The sequence below is a fragment of the Hevea brasiliensis genome, chromosome 8 (genome assembly GCF_030052815.1).
Source record: "Hevea brasiliensis isolate MT/VB/25A 57/8 chromosome 8, ASM3005281v1, whole genome shotgun sequence".
In the NCBI taxonomy this organism is placed as follows: Eukaryota; Viridiplantae; Streptophyta; class Magnoliopsida; order Malpighiales; family Euphorbiaceae; genus Hevea; species Hevea brasiliensis.
In genome coordinates, this window is record NC_079500.1 from 11,232,234 (window position 1) to 11,239,217 (window position 6,984).

The 6,984-nt window shown below is 38.5% G+C and overlaps 1 long non-coding RNA gene across 1 annotated transcript; it reads left to right on the forward strand.

Moving 5' to 3' along the window:
• Positions 1–490: 490 nt before the first annotated feature.
• Positions 491–2,322, forward strand: LOC131182482 (uncharacterized). The gene is made up of 4 exons (XR_009150789.1): positions 491–721; positions 824–981; positions 1,431–1,489; positions 2,059–2,322. It is a non-coding gene; the product is annotated as an uncharacterized LOC131182482 (long non-coding RNA).
• The last annotated feature ends 4,662 nt before the right edge of the window (positions 2,323–6,984 follow it).

Sequence of the window (6,984 nt, forward strand, 5' to 3'; positions counted from 1 at the left end):
ATTTTAGGAATTTTTTTGAGATTTTTCGGATTTTAAAAATCGGGTTCGATTTTCCGAAAATATAAACTTTGATGATTTTTAAAAATTAATTTAAAGACCACGTGGCAAAACTAAAAATATATTTGGAGTCTACGTATTTTTCTGAGTTTTATAGAATTTTTTCGGAATTTTTGGACCTCGTTTTCAGTCCCGAGGCAGAGTAAAAATTCAAAATTTTGTGTCCTGAATCGAACCGGCTGAATCGAACCGGACCGGATCGAACCGATCGAATCAGACCGGTATCTTCTCTTTTTCTTCCTCCTGCGCGCGACGCTCCCTCCCCTCTTCTCTCTCTCGTTTCTCTCTCCTCCTCCTCGCCGCCTCCCCTCCTCCCGGTAGCCGGCACGCCTGTATCACCAAAAACGCGCGCGATCTCCCTTCCTCGCGCGCGCGGCGTTTCAGCTTCCCCGGCCAAATCCGGCCCATCCGGCCACCAATTGGACCGGGTCTTGTGTCCAAAATCATCTACTCGGCGAGAGCTTTCCATAGACACCAAGAACGCCGAAATCCATCGAGCGGATTGTCCGATTTTTGCTCGGGAAGATTTTAGCCCATTTCGACTTTTGGGCTAGATTTCTCGAAAACCGTGAATCCCACGAGAAAACCGAGGCCACCAGCACGCTCCATTCGTCGAGAGCTTCACAACGACATAAATTTTGAATTTTTCCGACACCGTTTTTCGGTGGGTCCCACGGAACTTCGCAGTGTTTTTCCGAGCATTTAATGAGCTTAGAAAATTCTGAAAAATTTATGTACTAACCCCCGTGTTATGGGCTTCGTGTAGGTATCCTCGATTCGCGGAAATTCAACAGTTGACCGGGTCTGCAAATTTCGGGCCAGACAGACCCGTTACCGGAAAAGTCTCCGAATTGGACCGAGGTTTTGGCTAGCCCCCCATTGTCAGACGTCCCGAGCGCGTTCCCGAAGTCGGAATCGGCAAAGGTAAACCCGAACCTTGTTTTTTCGTAATTTTCTAGTGCTTAAATAGGATTAAAAATCCATAAAATATTCGTGGTAGCTTAGAAAATTACGATTCTTTTTGCAATAGCTTAGTAATATTGCTAAGGACCGCAGGGCAAAGTTTTATAATTTTTAGAGCTTGTTTGGGCAGTTTTTGCAAAAATGATCAATAATAAGGACTAAATTGAAATTTTGCGTATTGTGATGGATGATTGATTTGATGGGCCCAGGAGGGGCTGTGTGATATGATTGAACTGTTGATATATGGATTATGAATATAGAAGTGCATTTTTTTGCCCTTTTGCAGGTTGGGTAGGTCCTAGGTATAGGGGAGACTCTGCCGGATTTTCGGCACGACTTAGGACGTACTTGATCTTTTTCTTTGTTTGTATTGAGTCAAATTTATTAAATAGATGTAATGTAATTGTCAGGTGAGCCGGGACAGCCTTCTTCCTCCGCCCAGCCGCCACAGTAATTTGTCGTCAAGTTTGTGAGTAAAATATTAATTTTAATTGTAATTTCGATATTATTATATGTTCAGCATGCCCATGCATCACTTATATGTATATATTTATGTAGTTAAACTCTAGGCACGAATTATGTTACATTCATAACTGTTAATGTGTCATGAATGTTATTGTGGTAATTTGGAGCAGTGTGCGTGCGTTGGCGTGCGTGTGATGTGGTGTGGACTATGGATAGGACGGCGATCCACGGCTGAGTAATTCAGGGACCCGATCCTTCGAGGGGTAGTCACGGCTTGAGTAATTCAGGGACCCTCGATTTGGTTATTATGTGGAAGTCCGAGATTGAGTAATTCAGGCACCGGGTTGGATTTAAGAGAGTCAGATAGGGATCAGCTCCCATATGTTATGATTGATACTACAGGGTGTGTGAGTGCTCCAAATTACCTTTTTGATGTTATGATGTGAAAATGTTGTTGATGTTGCATTTCACTCTACAGGGTGCATTAGTTCTAGATAGTTATAGAGATTATGGTTAAAATTGATATTTTACTCTCTGAGTCGAACGCTCACTTCTGTTCAATATTTTTTTCAGGCTACAGGAGGATTTTATTTTGGTTAACCTGCTTTTCTCCCTCGCAGGTCAATTATTACTGTTTGTATAAACTTGTTAAATCTTAGAATTTCCGCATGTGTTAGAAATGTTATTTGATTTGGGTCTGTAAACTAAATTATTATTTTGGGACCTGTAAACTTAATATGCTATGCATGTTTGATGGATTGGATGAGGGAGCTGAGCTCCTATTTATTATTATGTTGATGAGTATGTGGAGGGTGAGCTGAGCTCCCCAATTGACTATATATTGTGTTTACAGGTCGGGTGAGTCGAAAACTCCCCGTTGGTAAGTCCATTTTATGGCCGAACTCTGTCCGTTTGTTTTCTTGATATTGAGCCCAAATGGGCCTTAGAGTTGGGTTAATGAACAGTTAGGCTTACTACAGGCCTCGGGGGCTTTAGGCTGGCCCAGGTCCTAGTGCCGGTCCGGCCTATAGGTTGGGTCGTGACATATATTAAGTATTGTTTTTATGTCATCATGCATGAAGTCATGCATGATGTCATCACCTTTTAACTTTTTTATTTTCTTTTTTTTTCTATTTATTTTTTTTATTATTTCTTTAATTTAATTCTCGATTCCGAAATTTTCTTTTCTTAGATTTTATTTGACAGTTAGGTCAGGAGTCAGCTCTCGGGGTCAATTGATCAAATTGCCCATCGCCGGTTCTTTCCGGTTTGCAAATAATCCAATATTTCTTCCGGCTCCCTGACCTAATTATTTGACTGGCTTAACAGTTCTTTTTCGTAATTTTCTCTTTTCCACTGTGTTTATAAGGGTCCTAACGACCGCGGCGTCACATTTTACGGTTCAAAATTTGAGTTTAAAATGACTTCGCAGTCGTTCCCGAGAAGGTCACCCATCGCTGTGACTCTCGGCTCGTTTAAGTTCTTATGTTCTATTTTTCTTGTTTATACTTAACTAATTGGACATTACTAATTATTTGTGTTTATAGGTTATCTAGTTGTCTTAAGTATGGTTCTAATGTCCTTAATTGTCCGGACCGACTCTGGTCACCGGAACAGTGAAATATACCAGGCTATACAAATAGGGGTGTTACATGCTTTCCTCCATTGATTGGCTCCTCTACAAAACTTTAACTATAGGGATCTGCTTTGATTGAAGCTATCTTATTTAATAGTCCACTATGGTAACAGGCTGCTCCTCGAAGTTCAAATCCTTATTTAACTCCACTGTGTCTGGCTGCAGCATGTGAGAAGGATAAGGAATGTACTTTCTAAGCATTGAGATGTGGAGTATTAGATGGACATGAGAAAGGCTTAGTGGTAACTCCAACCAGTAGGCAACTGCTCCTACTCTATCCGTGATCTCAAAAGGCCCTATGTATGGGGGTGCTAGCTTGCCTTTCTTCCCAAACCTCATGACCTCTTTCATAGGAGAGACCTTCTGGAATACATAGTCACTCACTGTAAATTCTATATCCTTCCGTCTGGGATCTGTGTTGCACTCATTTCATATAGGCATTTTAGGGTAGCTTTACATCCATTTTGCCCTTATATTTTAGTATATTTTATATTTTTAGCTTTATTTTAGCTTATTTGTTAACTTTAGTTACTTTGTATTTGATTTTTATAATTTTGTTATTTTTAATAGGTTTTTGTGGCAAATTGAAGGTCAATGAGTGCATCAGGAAGTGATTTGAAGAAATTTGGAGCCCCTTAAGCATGGAGGAAAGTTGAAAAAATCAAGCCTTGGAAGATTAAGTGGCCGAATTTTACTGGAGATTTTGCTTATGATGTTGCTCAGGGTATGTCGTATTGCTTAACTTTAAGCCTAGGGCAAGCCGCAAGTTAAGCACAACTTAAATCCAACACATTCAAGTTTTCATCCACAAGCTTATCGAGATTTGCTTAGGGTCCTGGTCCTCCTTGAGATCCTGCTTAGGGTAAGCGGCACTGCTTAAGGTACAATTCAGGTCAAGCTGAAAGTCAAACATAAGCAGAAAAAATCATTTTATCTCAAACCTGCTGAGATTTGCTGAGGGTCTGCTTAACCTTAAGCAGACAGTGTATGTAGAGCCGAAAATTGCTGAAAATGTTACTTTGGGTAAGCAGTACCCTAAGCAGACTGCCCAGAACGTGAACAACTTTACTGACCTGGATATTTTTACACCTCATTTCCTATCCACTCCTTGACTCTTATCCATTTTTAAGGCAACTTTTGGGACCATATAAAAGCATCATTTTCTAGTTTTTGCCACAAGAAGTAACAATAAGAAAGAAAGGAAAGAAAATTACAAAAATAGAAGGAAGGTGAATGCCATCAATTCTAAAGAAAAGGAGCTGCAGCAGCCATTTTTTGGAAGCTCCACGACTCAGAGTTTTGGGTTCTTCTACCTGAGTTTTTCTATTTTTAGTCCCCTTATCATGTTTTTCTTTGCTTTTCCATCAATTTCTCTTGTAAATACCAATATGAGTGAGTAGAATCTTTCGATTTCAGAGTTAGAAAATATATTTTAGATTAATTTATGGATTTGGACTGGTTATTTTCATTTTTTATATAAACATGAGTTTTGATTCTTTCCTTGTGTGCTTAATTTACTTGCCTAATGTTGGTACCCATTGGGAATTGTATTAATCTTTGATTGAATGACCAAAAGGTGAAGATCATTGACAGATAATCAAATATTAGAACTTAAAATCACCTAGATTTAGAAATAAACTAAGGTTTTAAGAGGATTTATTGATTCGTTACAAAACTTAATGGGTTTTAAGTTAATCAAATATTGTACGAAAGTAGGCTTGATTTTCTTAAAATACACTTTGATTTGCTTAAAAAAGATATCAAAGAAATCAAGGATCAATCACCTTCAAACTCTATTTTCCCTTAAAATTGGAATAACCAAGATAAATCCCAATTAATTTATGCATGAACCCCCAACTCTGAAATTATTTTACTATTAATTAGCATTTAATTTCAATTTTCCATTATTAATTTAGTTCAATTGCATCTAGATTTAGAATTTATTTACTTGCTCTTTATCTATTTTGTTTAGATTTATCAATTTTACCTAGTTCATTTGCGTTTACATCTTACTTTCATTTATCATTAGCCCAAATAATCACTTCATTCATAGTTTGGTACTCAAACAGAAAATTCTCATGGGAACGATACTTTACTTATCACTTTATTACTTGATACGATCCGTATACTTGCGGACTCATGCATCAATCTACATAGCTCTTCTGCCTGCTGAAGGCTGTTTTCAAACGTTCCTTGATCAAAGGAATCATTTCTGAAGTATACTGCACCAGGTCTACATCATGTAGTTTTGCCTCTCTAACTTCTGTCCAACACAGAGGGGACCTACACTTCCTGCCATATAGCACCTCATAAGGTGCCATCCCAATGCTGGAATGATAGTTGTTATTATAAGTAAACTCCACTAACGGCAACTAATCATCCCATTGTCCTCCAAAATCTAGGACACACATATGAAACATATCTTCTAATGTCTAAATTGTCCTTTCAGACTGTCCGTCTACTTGAGAGTGGAAGGCTATACTAAAGTTAAACTATGTGCTAAGTGCCTCTTGCAGCTTTCTCCAAAATCGAGAAGTGAACAAGAGCCCCTTGTCAGATATTATGGAAGCAAGAACACCATGCAATCTGACTATTTCATGAATATATAGCCTGGTGTATTAGGCAATAGAATAGGTGGTCTGCACAAGCAAGAAGTGAGCCGACTTAGTCAGACAATCCATAATCACCCATATAGAATCATATCCTCATGTGGTACGAGGCAACCCAGTTATAAAGTCTATAGTAATCATTTCCCACTTCCATTCTAGAATCGGAATCTCCTGCAACTTTCCTGATGGCCTCTGATGTTCAAACTTTACCTTCTAATAAGTCAAGTACTTGGACATAAAATCTGCAATGTCTCTTTTTATGCCATTCCACCAGTACCTATCTTTCACATCATGGTACATCTTGGTGGAGCCTGGGCGGACATTGTAGTTGCATGGTGTGCCTCCTACATAATCTCATTTCAGAGGTTGTCCACATGAGGCACACATACCCCAGAGCCTTGCAAAAGGGTACCATCTGTACCAAACCCAAACTCACAGTCTTTTCCTTGCTATACCCTTTCCACAATCCTCATTAATTGTGAGTCTCTATGTTGTGAAACTCTAATCCTGTCTCGCATGTCTAGCCTTACTCTAAAACGTGCCAAAAGTGCACCCATATCTGTCATATTCAAGATCAGGCCCTAATCCATCAACTCATGTATCTCTAAAATCAATGGTCTTTTTTCCATTGATATATTAACCAAGCTGCCAGAAGATTTCTTGCTCAAGGTATCTGTTACCACATTCGCCTTACCTGGGTGATACTAGATGGTTGATGGGTGTCGAATCCACCAGAAATTAAATTAACTGAAATCACCAAGTATGAAATATTTTCTGCAGTAAGTGGTGAATCCAGGTCGAACCCTAGAGACTGAATTATTAAATTTCGTGCACTTGTGTGATAGAAAATGAAAGAAACAAAGATTGGGGGGGGGGGCTTTTGTAACACAAAATCAAAAGAAAACAGAAATTCAAGAACTAAATATGAAAATCTCAATCTAAACAAACTTCAGTCCAAGGTAATTCACATTCCAATGCATTGATTTGAACATAGACAAAAGAAATACAATTATATCTTATTGAATACTTAACGTAGATTTACCAAACAGCGAGGTAAAACCCTGACTTCCCTATACTCATCAATTCGAGCCCAGCACTCTTATTGACTCTAATTAGTAACTGAGTTGGTATTAAGCAATCCTCATCAAATTAATAATCGCTTTAAGAATAGGAAGTAGCTAAGCTGAACAACAATTTATGAAGCATAAATCATTTAATTCACCCTATTGTTTCCTTAGGTTATTATCGAAAACT